This window comes from Acinonyx jubatus, chromosome B4 (assembly GCF_027475565.1).
Source record: "Acinonyx jubatus isolate Ajub_Pintada_27869175 chromosome B4, VMU_Ajub_asm_v1.0, whole genome shotgun sequence".
Classification (NCBI taxonomy): domain Eukaryota; kingdom Metazoa; phylum Chordata; class Mammalia; order Carnivora; family Felidae; genus Acinonyx; species Acinonyx jubatus.
In genome coordinates, this window is record NC_069387.1 from 73,641,160 (window position 1) to 73,659,882 (window position 18,723).

Here is an 18,723-nt window from a genome sequence, read left to right on the forward strand (position 1 = left end):
GGGCAGTTAAGGTGTCAGCCCTAACCAGGTTTCTCCTGGTTCCAGGATGTTCCCAGGCCTACTGGAGTCTGGGTTCTAGGGCTTGCATTTCTCACTTTTCCTCACATATCCGGGGCTCAAGCCACCTGCAGAAGTTTTTGCAGCGGGCGCTGTTGAATAGGGAAAAGGCGGTGTATCAAAATGAGTGGCCCAAGGGCATGAGGACGTGTCTCTCCCGTTCTGTCAGAGAACCCTGCCCTCCGCCCCGGGTGGGGCATGGGCGGGACGGGCGCCTGCTCCGGAGTAAGGTTGCTTCTTCCCTTCTTCTTGTCACAGTGCCCCTGGAGAGGGTCAGATTTCAGAGAATCCGAGAGGCTGAGCCGGGGCAGGGGAAGTGAGGTCAGAAAACAGGTTTCCCGTGAACTGGGGCAAGAGCAAGTCAAGAGAAAGGAGCCACGGGGTAACCTGTGCCCGAGTGACAGCGGTGGGAACCGCGGGGCCTGACAGCGACGCTGGGGACGGGGAAGCCTGGGCGAAGGCCGGACACAGAATGTCAGTGGGGCCAACCCCCCGGTTAAGGCAGCGACCGGAGGCCGCGTCGATCCTCCTCCCCGCCCCGTGGGTGACTGGGCCCCCACCCGCCTTCCCGGGAAGCCGGGCGTCCCTCCCTCCAGCCGCGACTAACTGCGGCTTGGCCCCACTCACCCCGGTCGGCTTGGCCTGCGGCCCGTGCCTCCCTCCTGGGCGCCGCCGGCCCCTCCCCTCCGCCCTCCGCTTCGTCGGAGCCGCCGGCTGCTGAGCCAGCGACGGGCGGAGACGGCGGCCGGGCGGGCGCGGGTGGGGCGGGCACAGGAAATCCCCGCCCGCTTCCGGGGCTCGGCGGCGGCGGCGGCAAGGGGGAGGGGGCGGGGGCGGGGGTGGACCGTGGCCCCCACGCCCCCCATCGCTCAGGCCGGTAGAGCCGGGGACCTCCGCGCCCGCCGCCCCGGGACGCCGGATCCCGCCTACGGTGGCCGCCCACCCGCGCCCGCTCCCTGACTGACCATTTTCGGTCCCGGCCCTCGGCCTCCCACGGGGTTCTTTGCACACGGGTTCATTAATTACCCCGACATTTAATAACCGATCGTTGCATGCCAGACAATCGCTGTGAGAGCAAATTCTCAGGCAACAATCTGGAATTCGTCAAGGAGCTTGACTTGTAGGTTTCAAGGTAGCATGGATAGGGGGCTTGAGAGGGCATTGAGGAGGAGTCACTAATGCTGCTTGAGAGATCGTCAGGTTGACTTCAAGGACAAGGTGCTATCTGAAGTAGGCCTTGCAGCCACATTGTCCAATTTGCGGGAGCCACTAGCCATATGTGGCTGCTGAACTCTCTGTATGTGGCTAGTCCAAATAGAGATGTGTTGTAACACACACACACACACACACACACACACACACCAGGTTTGGAAGACTGAATTAACAAAATGTCAAATAGCTAATAAGCAGCATTTGGTATATACAGGACTAAATACATTACTTTGTTCTTAAAATTTTTTTTAATGTTTTTATTTTTGAGAGAGAGAGAGACAGACTGTGAGCGGAGGAAGGACTGACAGAAGGAGACACAATCTGAAGCAGGCTCCAGGCTCCGAATTGTCAGTGCAGAGCCCGATGGGGGCTCAAACTCACAAACCAGAAGACCATGATCTGAGGTGAAGTCGGTGGCTTAACTGACAGAGCCACCCAGGTAACCCTATAGGGTTAAATACATTATTAAAATTAATTTCACCTACTTTTTTTCACTTTTAAATATGGCTACTAAAATTATTAAATTATATATGTGGCTTATTTTTCTATTGGACAGAGCTACCTCGAAGCATTAAGATGAATTTGAGAAAGATGAGAAGGAATAAACTATGTTACCATTAGAACCTATTTATAATCTACAAATCACATTATTTCATTATCACAACAATTCTGTACAATTTTATAGACTTAAAAAATAAATGACTCACTTTAAGGTCATAAGTGACAATCATTCCTTTAATATATATTTAGTTTTTGCTATGTGCCAGGCACTAAAACTAACTGCTGGCAGTCAGCAATCCCAAAGGAATTGTCTGTGTTTCAAGAACTCAGTCTTTGGAAACATAGGTCAACAAATATTTGCAGTTAAATGTAATAGATGCTAAAATGGAGGAGTATACTCCACATTAGGAACAAAGAAATAAATATGTATGGGAGGGAAATCAGAGAATGCCTCACAGAAGTCTTGAGGCACAGAAGAGTAGAGAGGGCTCCTTAATGAGGAAGAAGAGAATGTGATAGACCTGCAATTGGGAAAGGGTATAGAGTATACTCTAGAGCCAATCACCGGGTATGTGGGGGGAGTGGTCAAGCCAAGATTTGTATCTTGGAGTTCTGGAACTAAGTCCAGGGGTTCTTTTCATTATGTTACCACTGTTGATAAATATAAGGTGTGTTAATCGGGTAGGCTAACAAAACCACTATCTCAGTGATTTAACATAATAAAGACTTATGTTTCATATAAGTCAGGTGTAGTGGGTTGGTTGGGGTCAGTGGGTGGGCTATCTGCTCCTTGAAATCATGGAAGGACATGGCTTGTATCTTGTGGCTCCACCATCACCAGTTGCCTTGTAATTGTCCAATCTATGGGCCTCAGATAAGGGAGAACTGTGGTGGACCTGTTGGAGATATCCGGGGCCAGCCTGGAAGTGAAGTACATCATTTTCACCCCATTCCCTTAGACTGAATTCAGGTGTATAGTCACATGGTCCCACCTGACTGCAGGGGTGGCTGGGAAGTAAAATGCTTGTGCCTAGTAGAAAAGGAAATGGGGTTTAATGGACACTTATATTGCCTCTGCCACACAAAATGAACATAACCAGGCACCTAGACCTGACTTTACTTAAAAGGGATATTTGGGGAGAGCTAGTAGATAGATAAATGATAGATAGATAGATAGATAGATAGATAGATAGATAGATAGGAGAGGCAGCCCAGATTCTCCTCTCTTCTTTGGGAAACAAACCAGTGTAAGATTGTATCCTTTAAAAAAAAGGGGGGAGGAGGCAAAATAGGCTCTGGCCCAATGGCATGATAGTGGGCCATTAATAATTAGTAAACATATACTTTATGTCAGAACCTTGTCTTAAACATCACAGGGAAAAATGTAAAACACCTCTATATTATGCTTTGATGTGCCATCTCTTTACCTATCAATCAGCAAACTGTGAAGTGTAGATATCATCTCAGCATGGGTTTGGGGTATTAAGTGAGCCAAAAGGCAAAATTAGAAATTGAGCCCTGGGCTTAGACTTATAACCTGGTACACCAGAGTAGACCTTAGCTTTCACAGTAATATATGGACAAATCCAAATGCCTATATAATGTTACAAGGTGGAATAATTAAATATGCAGTGAGTTTCAGGTAGATAATTCCATCTTTTAAAAACGTTCTGGTGGAAAAGTTTCAAGATCAGTCTTGATGGCAAAATGTAGGAAGAACAGCTTGGATAGAATCAGAAGACACAAATGGACTTGCTGTGGCATGCTGTGGGATGAAGAATACAGATGTGGGGGTGTCTATCTAGAGTAGAGGAGAATTGAAATGAGGAAATTGATAGAAAGATGAGAATGTGGGGTTTTTTATTTGCCATGTCAAATAATAAAGAGTCATTATATTTAGTATTACAAGAAAGCAATATACCTGATGGGTCTAATCATGTCATTCTAAGGAAATGTGGTGGCCTGTGGCTGCCCTATTGATAGAGTTCAGAACCTCAGAATGGGATGAAGTGGGCCCATAGCCAGATTCTAGTGTGTGGAATATAGAGTTCCTTAGGACACAGCAGTGTTCTTTCTGAGCCTCAGGGAGAGTTCCCAGGCACTTACGGTTTCAAGTTCTCTATAGACTTTGAAAGACCTTAAAAGACTCAGTCTCTTGCCTATCAGTCTTGGCTTCTTCACTTCTGAAATCCTGTTCTGCTGTGGTTTGAATAAGAAAGTACAATGCAGGTATTTACCAGTTCAAGATTGTGTTATAAGAGTTCTTTTATCAGTCAGTTGATTGTAATGAATTATCAGCTTGGCTTATAAAAACCTGTTCGGCCATTATGAAGCCCTACCTTCTGTTGCTAACTAGAACCTAACCACCACTTATGACACTGCTTTTCTTCCATTCAAAGTTTTGAAGACTAGTGTCACAGATGAATTTTCTACCAACAGGTCAGTGGGGATGTTTACTTCCTCTATGTCCATGACTATAAACAAGAGAGAAGGGTTGAGGGAAGTTTCAGATTAGGGCTCCTATGTAGAGAAAGGTTAAGGGTCTCCTAACCAGTAATTAATAATTATAACTAACATTTGTAGCACACTTTACATTTTACAAAGTACTTTTTGTATATGTGATCTTCACAACTCAGAGAGATAAGTTATTCCTAGTCTATGGTTAAGGAAATAGTGGTTCAGACATTTAAACTGTAGAACCTCCACTTTCTATCATCTTGGGCAGATTTATGTATATAAAGCTGTTTACTAATCAATAAAATGAATGCCATTATGAATGCCAAAATGAACCCCTACTTGGTGGGGTTGCTGTGAAGGATGAGATGATGTAGATAAACAATTGAATGCATAGTAAGAATGCAATAAATGGTAAGACCTAAGAATTGAAGCTGCATAATGATTGAAAAGAGGACTTTAGTAGGGTGATGGACAGTGAAAACATAAGATGAAAGATCAGTTTTATTCCAGAGTCTTAGTGAAGTAGACAAATTGGTTAGAATGTAATGAGCTGAAGGTTCAGGTGGTAGAATGGGGAGCTTGAATTGGAGATAGGGAGGGGTTGCAGTCATTGGTAGTAACTAGGTATAGGATATGACTGTGAAAGTGAATGGCCAAAGTGGTGGACAAAGTCATTTCAGGTAAAAGAAAGCCAAGGAGCTGAGAGGCTAGGGTGTCAGCAGGGATAGTATCCAAAGTATTTAACTACCAATACTAGCATGGACATGGATCCATCAAAATGGATGTAGCCTATAGTGTTGGTCCTGGAGGCACCAGCGACTGTGAAAATATTTCAGTATTTTAATAACCACACTTGTGCAATCTAACCCAGGGCATAAGATGGAATTGTCCACATGGATATCGGGGTCGCCAGGAATGATGATGGTGTTATGGAGCATGGGACAGCAAGCCAGTTGAGGGAGGCTTTGATGAGAAAAGGAGAATGACCAGGATATGTTAGGTCATAATAACAAGGAAGCGTGCTGTGTAAGATGGTTTGATGGCAAGTGCTTCAAAGATACAGGACGTTATTTATGAAGGAAGGAGGGAAATGGTACTTGAGGCAGCATGAAAAGCAAAGAGAACATTTTACTTCTGGCCGTAGATAGTGTAAAGCCATCATTCATATAGCTGAAACAAAACTTTCATGAAACAATACTCACCCTAACCACATGCAATGTATGCTGTTGGTTTCTATTCTATGACTTTATTTTAAAAAGTTTTCCATTTACTACCCACTAAATTAGTTTCACAACTCACTAATGGATTGCAGTTTATCATTTGAAATGTATTGGTATGTAAGTGGTAGGCGCAAAAATAGCCACCTCTCCAGAGGACTGCATAGGAAGCGTGCTTTGTTAAGGGACAGCCAGGTTTTGACTAGATAAAGAAAATAAAGAAACGTCTATCAAAGACGTTGAAGGATATAGGGGTGTCTTGGTCCATTTGGGCTGTTGTAACAAAATACTGTAGACTGGGTAGCTTATAAACACTGAACATTTATTTCTCATAGTCCTGGAGGCTGAGGAGTCTAAGATCAGTGTCTAGTGAGAACTTGCTTTCTGATGTCTTCTCACTGTGGAAGAGGTAAGGGAGCTCTCTTCTGAGGCCTCTTTTATAAGGCCACTAACCCCATTCATGAGCCATCTGTCCTCATGACCTAATCACCTCCCAAAGGCCCCACGTCTAAATACCATAACATTGGAGATTAGATTTCAACACATGAACTTTGGGGAGATACAAACATTCAGTCTATAGAAAGGGGGTTTTGTTGATGAAAGACCCTGAATACCAAAGGTCACAATGGAAGGATTTAGAGGTTGTTTTGGGAGTTGGAGTCTGATTCAAATTAGGCAAGGTAGAGGACCGTAATAGGGTGAGAACCTCTATTTCGAGAGATGATCTGGAGGCTGAGGATTCTTAAGGTGAGTGTTGTAAGCAGAGATATAGGGCATGATGGGATTAGTTCTCTCAGGCGGGGGTGGGGGGGGTGGGGGGTGGGGAGGAGGGGTGGATAATCAGTTCTAATTATAGCCTCCTTCTTGGGACTGGTCCCTTAGTCAGTTTGTCAGTAGAGGGGTGAGGTATAAAGATTGGTTGGAGTTGAGTAAGATGAGGTGTGTGTGCCTCATCTTGAAGTGTGTGAGGTCTCACCAAGGAGTGTGCTGGGCTCTGTGGACTCTCTTTCAGTTCTGTTCTGGACAGAGTTAAGGCTAGAGGGACTGTCTTTCCAGAAGTTCCAGGCCTGTGAGGATCCTCTAAACCACGCTTGGCAATGAGTGGTAGTCGTATCAAAGCCTAAGAAGTTTTGTGGCTTACACTCAAATCCTACTGTCCTTGATATTGAGAGGGAGGGAAGGAGTGGCCTTAATAGAAGCTAATAGTTTCACGTACTCTTGAAGTAGAAACATGTTAATTAAAAAGACAGTGCTAAATTAAATAGTGGGCACAAGGGTATCCTAGAAATAGTGCTAAATTAAGAACCAAAAGATTTGTTTTTTAATTCTGGCTGTGCCTCTGGGTGACAGATCAGAGCCTTAACCTCATCTATCAAATTAGTATAATGTTGTTCTTCTTTTCCTTAAAAGCTGTTGTGAGGAATAAATTAAGTAAAAATATAGGCATATGGTGTAACATTTATAAAGCACTATTCAAAAGCAAGATGTTGGCAATGAGTATTACTTGGCAGAAATAATTTGTAGCAGTGCAAATAGTGGACCAAGTGCAGGCAGCTGTCAGTTAGTGACAGCTGGTGTTACAATTAGGGTAAGACTAGATGTTTTATAAGATTTAAAGAGGTTTTTGATGGTGGGACACAACTCAGATAGATAAAAAGGCAGAACTCTTTGTTAATTACAGCTCCAAAGAGAGAAGTCAGTTGTGCAGGGATGCATAGCAGGTTACACCTGAGGACAGGGTAACAGTAAGCTGAAACTGTAGGAAGGTGCTTATGTATGGCAAACAGGATAGAGTTAGGTAGGTTTCCCAGGCAGGCTTCCTGGGGATCAGATATTTTAAATAATTCAATGGGCCTAAGAAAGAAGTAGCTGTTCCTGAGTGTAGGTATCTGGGGGCCCTGGCAGTTGGGTATGTGTATATTGTAACCCAGGAGTGTTAGAGCCTGATAAGGGAAGTAGTTTGGGGTAGGGGTTGATAAATTGCCAGTGAAGGAGAATTGAGAGTTTTAGCCATGACATCAAGACTGGGTCAACATGGCACTTGTGAAATATCATATTACACTGGGACAGCTTTGGAGTGGTGTAATCTCAAACTGTCATTTTTTTTTTATAGTACAAAAGCTTACTCAAAGCAGACTTCTCATTGGTATAGTATATTTTCTTAATTTAGCTGTTTATTTACAACACATTTTATTTATAAGTTACTGAAAACCTAATCTTTAATTCTATTATCTCTACCTCTTAATTTATATTTTAAGTAGGCCAGATTTCTGAATCATTTTAGAGAAATACCTGGCATCATCTAATACCCCCTGGCAGAAAGAGTTAGACTTTAAAAGTTCTTCTGAGATTATAAATGCCTATAGCATATAATGGCTGGTATAATACAGGCTCAAAGTTGTTTTCCATCAGATTAGAGTTATTTGCCTATCATATGGCTGTGCTAAAATAATTTTAAGATGTCTCCTAACATTCTAACGCCCTCATATATGTCCTCTGTAGTCCATTCCTCTTGAATATGGATGGGACTTGTGAATATGGTAGAATTTTTGTGGAGTTATTTCTAGAGAATGTATTGTAAGCCCCGGAGGGTGAATGGGGCAATAGCTGAAACGTCAGCAATGTTCTGGTCTCAGGCTGTTGAACGTGCTAGCATTATGAGATACAAAGCCCCATGATCCACCCCAAGGACAGTTAAGAAACAGAACCCACTGCAATTTCCTGACACTCCTTGGAACTGCACATACTCCCTGCATGCCTTCACGTTGTCACCAGATGTATGTCTGAAAATCCTTTGTGTTCTCTTTCCATACTTTGATACTCTTGGATACTTATATCTGATAAAATATGAAATAAAGGCTATGTGCAGTCTCCTGCTTTTACTGCTCTCTCGCAGAGGCAGTCCTGCACGTCCGCTCAGTCTGGTGTCTGGGAACTTCTTGTTCTGTGCATGGCAACAAAATTTCATTTCCATGATTATCTACTGATCAGTTAGCTTTGAGTTAATCAAAATGGAGATCATCTTGAGTATCCCTGATCTAAGGGGGTGAGCCCATAGGAGTGGGCACTTCCTAAAGTCAGAAAGCTGCCATACTGTGAGGGGGCCATGTGGCTAGGAACTGAAGGCAGCCCATAGGAGCTAAGAGTATTCCCTGGCTGTCAGTTAGCAAGCAAGTGGGGACCTCAGCCCTACAGCCACAAGAAATTGGATTCTAACAACCATGTGATCTTGGAAGTAGACCACTGAGTCTCAGGTGAGATCATAGCATGGCTCCCAATTTGATTTTAGCCTGATGAGACCCTGAGCAGAGTACCAAAGTGATCCATGCCTGGACTTCTGACCCACAGAAACTGTGAGATAATAAATTTGTGTTGTTTTTGGCTACTAAATTTGTGGTAATTTTTTATGCAACAATAGAAAATGAATACACTATGTATCCCACTTTTCATTTTTATGATTGTGCATGCATAGGCACCACATTTATTTTTTGTCCTTGTACATGGAAATGAATTATTTACTTTTTTTTTTTTTGCCTCCTTGAACAAAGCTACTGTGAGCACCTTGTAAATTATTTCTGGTGTACTTGTTCAACAGTTTCCCTAGGATTAGAATTGCTGAACATGTGAATATTCATCTTTATTAGATAATGCCAAATTGCAAAAGTTGTCGCAAAGACTTTTTAAAAAAAATAAATAAAGTTAATAAACCTCCACTAGACAAAAAGAAAAAATGAGTTACCAATATCAGGAATAAAAAAAGTGCACCGCTACAGATTCTTCATAGACTCAAAAGTTAATAAAAGCTAATAAAAGACTGTTATGAACAATTTTATGCCAATGACTTTGACAATTAGATGAACTGGACAAGTTCTTTGAAAGAATTATCAAATTATAAGAAAATATAAAAATCTAAATATGTCAACTAAAGAAATTAGATTTGTGATCATAAATCAGAAGGAATTTCAAGGTCCACATAGTTTTACTGGTGAATCTGATCAAACTTAAACAAAAGTATACTAATCCTACAAAGAAAAATACCTACAAAGAAAAGAGAGAAGGGGACAATTCCTCACTCATTTAAGGAGGCTATAATTATCCTAATACTAAATTTTTTTTTTTAATATTGGAAACAAGGGTGTCTGCTCTCACTGTTTCTTTTCAACATTGTACTGGAGGCCCTAATAAGTGCAAAAAAGGGCAAAAATAAAAAATAAAATCCACATAATTTAGAAAAGAAAAGTAACCTTGTCATGTACATAGAAAATTTAGAGGAATCTACAAAGAAGTTACTAGACTATAAGTGAATTCAAGAAGGTCACATGATACAAGGTAAATACAGAAATCAATTATATTTTTATAAATAAGCAACAGTGGGAAAATAAAAGTAAAGCAATTCAATTTATGATATTTAAAATATGATATACTCAGAGATAAGTTTAACAAAAGATGTGTAAGATTCGTACACTGAAAACCAGAAAACACTGCAGAGAGAAGTTGAAGAAGTTTAAATACATGGAGAGATACACCATGTTCATGGATTGAAAGATTCACTATTATTAAGATATGTTATCTTCAAATTGTTCCTTAGTGTCTTTAGAAGAAAACATAGGAGAATAGCTTTGCAACACTGAGAACATTTTGGTGAAACAACAAAAAATGTTAATTTTATTAAATCTTGACACTTGAGTATACATCTTTTTACTTTTCTGTGTAACAAAATGGGAAGTATGCATAAATCTCTTGTGCTGAAAAACAAAGCAGGATGGTTGTCTTAAGATAAAGCATCTGTACATTTATTTCAGTTGTGAACTGAAATAATTACTTTTTGAAAAAAATAGAATAGCACTTTTACTTGAGAGAATGTATTCAAAATGGATGAAAGACCTAAATTGAGATAGGAAACTATTAAAATCTTAGAGAACACAGGCAGCAACCTCTTTGACCTCAGTTGCAGCAACTTCCTACTAAACACATTGCAGAAGGCAAGAGAAACAAAAGCAAAAATGAACTATTGGGACTTCATCAAGATAGAAAGCTTCTGCACAGCAAAGGAAACAATCAACAAAACTAAAAGGCAATGTACGGAATGGGAGAAGATATTTGCATATCTGATAAAGGGTTAGTATTCAAAATCTATAAAGAAATTATCAAGCTCCACACCCAAAAAACAAATAAACCAGTTAAAAAAAGGTCAGAAGAGATGAATAGACACTGTTACAAAGAAGACATCCAGATGGCTAACAGACATATGAAAAAATGCTCAACATCATTCATCATCAGGAAATACAAATCAAAACCACAATGAGATACCACCTCACACCTGTCAGAAATGGCTAAAATTAACAACACAAGAAACAACAGGTGTTGGCAAGGATGAGGAGAAAGGGGAACACTTTTGCACTGTTGGTGGTAATGCAAACTGGTGCACCCACTCTGGAGAACATCATGGAGGTTCCTCAGAAAGGTAAAAATAGAACCATCCTATGATCTAGCAATTGCACTACTTGGTATTTACCCAAAAGATACAAAAATACAGATTCAAAGGGGTACATGCACCCCGACATTTATGGTAGCATTATAAACAATAGTCAAACTATGGAGAGAGCCCAAAAGTCCATTGACTGATGAATGGATAAAGAAAATGTGGCACATATATACAATGAAATGTTACTCAGCCATCAAAAAGAATGCAATCTTACCATTTGCAATAACATGGATGGAGCTAGAATGTATTACGCTAGTGAAATAAGTCAATCAGAGAAAGACAAATACCATATGATTTAACTCATATGTAGAATCTAAGAAACAAAACAGATGAACATATGGGAATTGGGGGGAAAATGAGAGAGGGAAACAAACCACAAGAGTAAACTGAAGGTTGATGGAGGAAAGTGGATGGGGGATTGGCTAGATGGGTGATGGTTATTAAGAAGGGCGCACTTGTTGTGATGAGCACTGGATGTTGTATGTAAGTGATGAATCACTGAATTCTACTCCTGAAACCAATATTGCACTGTATGTTAACTAAAATTTAAATTAAAAAAAATATTTGCCAGACTTTTTCTTAAAATCAACATAAATAAGCATGACAGAGAAAAATAAAACTGACATTATTTGTTGCTAGTGGTAACATTCTGAGATTGGTGATGATATTTTTGGATGTGATTTTTTATATTATCTAAGTAACTAAGTTAATATTTGGAACATCTGTATAATACATATTTGGAACATCAGGGAACCAGTATTTCTCATATGACCAATGCATGGTATTTTAAAAATCATGCCTGGATGAAAGTTCTACTCAAAATGCAATATAGACCAATGTATTCTAACAGAGTATGAAACAATCATTGATATAGTTTCAGATCTGAAAATGCTCCTCCCTTTTCAATAATGTATCTGTCTGAGGCAGGATATTCTTCATATACTTCAGAAAAAACAGGTTCAGCTATCTTCATTAAGTCAGACATTAAAAAGATTTGTAAAAATGTATAACAATGCTACTCTTCTCATTTTTTTGTTTCAGAAAATATAATTATTTTAGTGACAATGATACTTATGTTGGGCACCTCGGTGGCTCAGTTGGTTAAGCCTCCGACTCTCGATTTTGGTTCAGGTCATGATCTCATGGTTGATGAGATCAGGCTCCGAGTTGGCCTCTGCACTGACAGCATGCAGCCTGCTTGGGATTCTCTCTCCTTCTCTCTCTCTGCCCCTCCTCTGCTTGTGCTTGCTCTCTCTCTCTCTCTCTCTCTCTCTCTCTCAAAGTAAATAAAAATAAAACATTAACAAATGCTACTTATGTTAATACATAATGGATTTATTATTGTTATTTTTAGGTGAATTGAAAAACATTTTTTAAATTCTCAGTTTTAATTAAAATTTTTTGAGAGTGTGAGTGGGGGAGGGGCAGAGGGAGAGAGAGAGACTCTTAAGCAGGCTCTTCGCCCAACATGGAGCCCAACTCAGGCTCCATCTCATTATGGTGAGATCATGACCTGAACCAAAATCAAGAGTTGGACCCTGAACTGACTGAGCCATCCAGGTGCCCCTCTCAGTTTTAATTTATAAAACAGTAAATATCAATAGGTATAACCCACATTAAAAAGATACCTTTGGAGTCTTCAATAAGTTTTAAGAATATAACAGGGATTCTTTTTTTAAAAATATAATTTATTGTCAAATTGGCTAACATAGTGTGTAAAGTGTGCTCTTGGTTTTTGGGGTAGATCCCCGTGGTTCATCGCTTACATACAACACCTAGTACTCATCCCAACAAGTGCCCTCCTCAATGCCCATCACCCATTTTCCTCTCTCCTCCTCCCCCCATTAGCCCTCAGTTTGTTCTCTGTATTTAAGAATCTCTTATGGTTTGCCTCCCTCCCTCTCTGTAACTATTTTTTTCCCCTTCCCTTCCTCTATGGTCTTCTGTTCAATTTCTCAAGATCCACATATGAGTGAAAACATATGGTATCTTTCTCTGATTTATTTCACTCAGCATAATTCCTTCCAGTTCCATTCACATTGCTGCAAATGGCATGATTTCATTCTTTCTCATTGCCAAGTAGTATTCCATTGTATATTCAAACCACATCTTCTTTATCCATTCATCAGTTGGTGGACATTTAGACTCTTTCCATAATTCGGCTATGTTGAAAGCACTGCTATAAACATTGGGGTAAATGTGCCCCTATGAATCAGTACTCCTGTATCCTTTGGATAAATTCCTAGTAATGCTATTGCTGGGTCATAGGGTAGTTCTATTTTTGACGAACCTCCACTCTGTTTTCCAGAGCGGCTGCACCAGTCTGCATTCCCACCAACAGGGCAAGAGGGTTCCCATTTCTCCACATCCTCACTAGCATCTGTTGTTGCTTGACTTGTTCATTTTAGCCAGTCAGACCAGTGTGAGGTGGTATCTCAGTGTGGCTTTGATTTATATTTCCCTGATGATGAGTGACGTTGAGCATCTTTTCATGTGTCTGTTGGCCATCTGGATGTCTTCATTGGAAAAGTGTGTATTCATGTCTTCTGCCCATTTCTTCACTGGATTTTTTGTTCTTTGGGGGTTGAGTTTGGGAAGTTCTTTATAGATTTTGGATATTAACCCTTTATCTGATATGTCATTTGCAACTATCTTTTCTCATTCCATCAGTTGCCTTTAAGTTTTGTTGATTGTTTCCATTGCAGTGCAGAAGCTTTTTATCTTGATGAGGTCCCAATAGTTCATTTTGCTTTCAATTCCCTTGCCTTTGGGGATGTGTCAGCAAGAAATTGCTGCAGCTGAGGTCAAAGAAGCTGTTGCCTGCTTTCTCCTGTAGGGTTTTGATGTTTTCCTGTCTCACATTTAGGTCTTTCATCTATTTTGAGTTTATTTTTGTGTATGGTGTAACAGGGATTCTGATACCAAATAATTTGAGAACTGCTACAGTAGGACACTGCTTCAATCCCACAAAGTGTTGTCACTCAGCTGCCATGATAAATGAGATTTCAAAAGGCCATTCTTCCATTTTATAATGGCAGCGTCAGGGTGATGGAGAATATGGTAAAACCAATAAACTCCATTGGCATGAGCACATTGCTCATAATTTTTTTCTGGTAAATGAACTCTCTGGTCAGAAGCAAGACTGTGTAGGGACACCTGAGTGGCTCAGTCAGTTGAGTGTCCAACTTTGGCTCAGGCTGTGATCTCATGGTTCATGAGTTTGAGACCCACATTGGGCTCTATGCTGTCAGTACAGAGCTTGCTCTGGATCCTCTGTCCCTTTCCCTCTCTCTCTGCCTTTCCCTTGCTTGCCCTCTGCCCCCTCCCACCCCCCAAAAAAGAAGCAAAACTGAGTAGAATACAATGACAGTCAATATGGCAATCCAGCAGCCCATGGATGATGGTTTTGGAATCTCACCATCTGGAGGACTTTCCTTAGAGCAGATACAACTTAACTCTTTGTAATATCTTGTCTTCATTTTTTCATATTTTACAAAGCTGATACTTTTATTTCTAGGAATACTCTATTTTTCTTCATCCTTGTATAACCTCTACTTGAATTTACTTTTCTAGGCATTTCTTAAATGTATAATAAAAGAAAAAAATGAGTTTTCATTATAGCATAATGGCAATATGAAAAATCATATTGATCAGAATAAACTGGAGCACAGTCATTTGGTTTGCAACTAATTTGTCAAACTTTACAGGAAAAAAAGGAAAGATAGAAGGTGTTATGGGTGGAATTGCAATTGTGTCTCTCAAAAAAAGATATGTTGAAGTCTTAATATCCTGCACTTCAGAATACAATCTTATTTGGAAATAAGGTCTTTACAGAGGCAATCAAGTTAATAATTAGGGTGGTCCCTAACCTAATATGACTGGTATCCTTAGGAAAAGGGGCAATTTGGACACAGAGCCAGACATGGATAGAAGGAAGATTATAATATGAAGACACAGGGAGAATGCCATGTGAGGACAGAGAATTAGAGGGATGCAATGGGAAGACAGGGTCTAAGGAATGTCCAAGGCTACTGAAGATGGGAGGAGGCCTAGAACAATTCTCTTAGAGCACTCAGAAGGAACCAACTTTGGAGACACAAAATTAGGCAGATGGTAAAATATTTATGGGAGTAATTATATTAACCAACCCAACCTTTATCCCAGAAACCAAGCACTGAGTATTGAATACTTAATACATCAGGCCCACTGAATGTTGAATGAGGATCCTTGAAAGTGGAAATCTCCCTAAGGTCTATGTCAATCATCTTGCTCCTTATTCCCTGTTCTTGGTCCAAAACATTAGACATTAAATGTTTTTTTAATAAAATAAGTACTGATAATTGGGATGAAAAACAAATATAAAATATGAATTTCAAATATATTTTATCATATTGTTAATTAATACTATTTTATAACATTTATTTTCTTTAAATATGGGAAATATAATACCTACTCTTCTAGGGGCAGTTCTTTCCTTCCTTCCTCCTTCCCTCCCTCCTTCCCCACACCCACACCTTCTTCCTTCCTTCCTCCCTTCTGTTTTTCCTTTTTCTTCCTCCCTTCATTCCTTCCTTCCTTCTTCCCTTCCTTCCTTCCTTCTCTTTGTTTTCAACTACCTCCAAATTTTATTTATTACAATATCACCAAAATAACAATAGGAAGATGTATTTTTTAAATAAAAAGATCATCCAGAATTCTATCTAAGCAATAGGTGCTTTGGGATGATCAGGGCCTTGGAAATGAAAGTGTGGTGAAGTCAGGATAAACACAGGTATTGAGATCAAAATACCTAGTCCTAGTTCTGCTCTGTAGGAATAAGCTATTAAATAACCCCTCTGAGCCTCAGTTTTCCCATCTGTAAATGGCAGATGTTTAACATAAAACTGTTGAGAGAATGAAAGCAAAAATAAAATTATCCTTTATTAAGTTAATTTTACATATAAGAATATAGGATCACATGGGTTCAATAACTTTCACAAAGTCACCATCTAGTTAACTCACCAATTCCAAGGCCCAAATTCTATCAGAACTGACCCATACTATATGAAACCTTTTAACTTCACTTTTCAATGGTATATGGTGATTATGTAGCAAAATTGGTAGCCAGGGCTGACTCAACCTGCATAGCCTGTCTAGCTGCCCAGTTCAGTTCAAGTTCTTCATCTATTAATGCCTTCTAACCCTCATAGGGCTCCAAAGGTCCATGGGTTAAGGTCTTAATTTTCCAGACCTCATCTCTGTTTAGCAAAAACTTTGGATACAAGGCAATAGTTTGTGGAAGAGTAGATCACAATCACAATCATAATCAATCACCCAAGCTTGATTTTTCATGTTTGCTTCACCAGAAAATGGTATTTTCATTTCTAGAAAAACACAAAAGAACTTTTAAGCCTGTATCAGGTAAAAGGAGATATAAGAATCCAAATTTGAACACATGGCTTAGGGATGCAGGGTATTAGAGAAAAGAAAAAGATCAGAGGTGAAGCAAAAAAATCAGTTTGGGCTGCAATAGGGTGCATCACATTTGGTCATACCTGGGCTGGGAAGGCTAACTCTGTCATCAGACCATACCATTTAGAGGCACATGAGTCTCAAGACAGAGAAGGGATCTTGAATTTGGTCAAGAAGAAGGCTGCAGAGTTTGGCTCATTGACTGCCTTTGTGCCAACGAGAGTTCAAAGATTGCTGAGCCCATGCAAGTAGTAGGACCTTCACTAACACAACAAATGCACCAGTAGGAAGTGAGGAGGGTGGCCTGCTAAGGAAGCCTAATCCTGGAGAGTAGGGGAAATGCCAAGAGAACCTTCAGAATGGTTCAGAGCTCAAAGTCAGGATACAGTGAAAGGTGAAGGTGGCCTGTCCTGGCCACTCAAGGAGGCTTCCATCAGGATCACTTCAAGAAAAGTGACTACCCAGGCAGGCTGAGAAAAATAGGTCAATATATATTGCCAATAAGAATCAAAGCAATGATGTAGAAATGAGCCTTAAAGCTAAGGAAAAGTACTTATACACCATAGGACTGTGGTGTCCATACACCATATGGACATATCTGTCTGACCTTGTGACTCAGGTGCCAAACCAAGTTTATATATTGAGCAAACCACATGCTCACTAAAACAGGAGAGCTATTGTCTTTTTTGTGACTGCTGAGTTGTAGATCCTTTTAAAGGGCAGGTTAAAAAGTTGGGTTAGATAGGAAAATGGCATTATATGTCCTTTCTCAAGCACAAGGTGACTTAATCTAGGCCAGTTGGACCCTTTCACTCAGGCATTTTCATTATCAAAGGTTATGGTTGTCCAATAGGGGGACAATCTGAAGAGATTATTCATTAATTTCCATGACTTAGATCTCCACAGGTACTCTAACTCCTGACCTACCTGAAGTTTGGATCTTCAGCTTTCTCTTTGATTTCTTGAGATGCTCAATTTCCTTCAAATATATTCTATTATTATTATTATTATTATTAATTATTAATATTTTGCTGAGGACAGCCATGTGGTATGTCTTTCCATTTATTCAGAGCTTGTTTCATGTCACTCAGTATAGTTTTATTCATACAAATTCTGTACCTTTTTTTTTTAAACATTTTATTATTTATTTTAGAAAGTGAGAGAGACAGAGCACAAGCAGGGGAGGGGCAGAGAGAGGAGGACACAGAAATCAGAAGTGGGCTCCAGGCTCTGAGCTGTCAGACAGCCCGATGCAGGGCTTGAACTCACGAACTGCGAGATAATGACCTGAGTGAGCCAAAGTTGTCCACTTAACCGACTGAGCCACCCAGGTGCCCTTGTACTTTTTTTTTTTTGTTAAGTTTATTATAAGTTATTTTGTGATTTTGTTGCTAATGTGAATGAATGATTTTTTTTTCCATTTCCAGTTCAAATTGGTTACTGACAGGATAGTAACAAGCTACTTTTTTTTTGTATTTATTTTGTGTGTTGCCAACTTAGTTTCTCTTATTACTTCTCATACTTTTCACCCCACCCTATTGAATTATCTATGAATATAATCACATTATCTGCATATAAGAATACGTAACTGGTTTTCTATGATCATTCTAAGTATTTCATCATCATGTCTTATTACCTTAGTTATAATCTTCAAAACAATATTAGGAAATAGTGGAGAAAACCGGCATCTCTGCCCAATTTCTGATTTTAATAGTAATTACTTCAGTATTTCACCATTTATTTTGATGTTTACAGTTTTTAAGGAATTTTGAAATATGCCATACATCCTGAATAGTACATGTAACATATATGTATAGTTTAGCAAATAATTACAAAGTAAAGATCTATGTAAACACTATATAAGATTTTTTAAGATTTAAGTACATGTAACATATATGTATAGTTTAAAAAATAATTATAAAGCAAAGATCTATGTGAACACTATAAGAAAAAAATTAACATTTTTTTAAAGATTATCAGCACTGGGAATGTATACCACTCCATTATATGAACCTTGTTCCTTCCCCTCTTATGATAACCCAAGCTGCCCTAACATTCTTACTGATTTCCTTGCTTACTTTATGGTATTACCATTTATAATGCATCTCTAAATAAAATAGTCCTGTTTGCCTTTACTTGAATTTTTTTTTTAACATTTTATTTATTTTTGAGACAGACAGAGACAGAGCATGAATGGGGGAGGGGCAGAGAGAGAGGGAGACACAGAATCGGAAGCAGGCTCCAGGCTCTGAGCCATCAGCCCAGAGCCCAACGTGGGGCTTGAACTCACGGACCGCGAGATCATGACCTGAGCTGAAGTCGGACGCTTAACCAACTGAGCCA

The 18,723-nt window shown here is 39.8% G+C and overlaps 1 protein-coding gene across 2 annotated transcripts in view; it reads right to left on the reverse strand.

The window, feature by feature from the left end:
• Positions 1-18,723, reverse strand: part of ZNF641 (zinc finger protein 641) — a 65,642-nt gene that overhangs the window by 12,520 nt on the left and 34,399 nt on the right. Inside the window, exon 1 of one of the 2 annotated variants that reach the window (XM_027036004.2) lies at positions 685-840. The exons of the other annotated variant lie outside the window; for it this stretch is intronic. The gene's annotated coding sequence lies outside the window, so the exon portion shown is untranslated. Of the gene's footprint in view, positions 1-684; positions 841-18,723 lie in introns of those variants that run through there. 2 annotated transcript variants of the gene reach the window in all.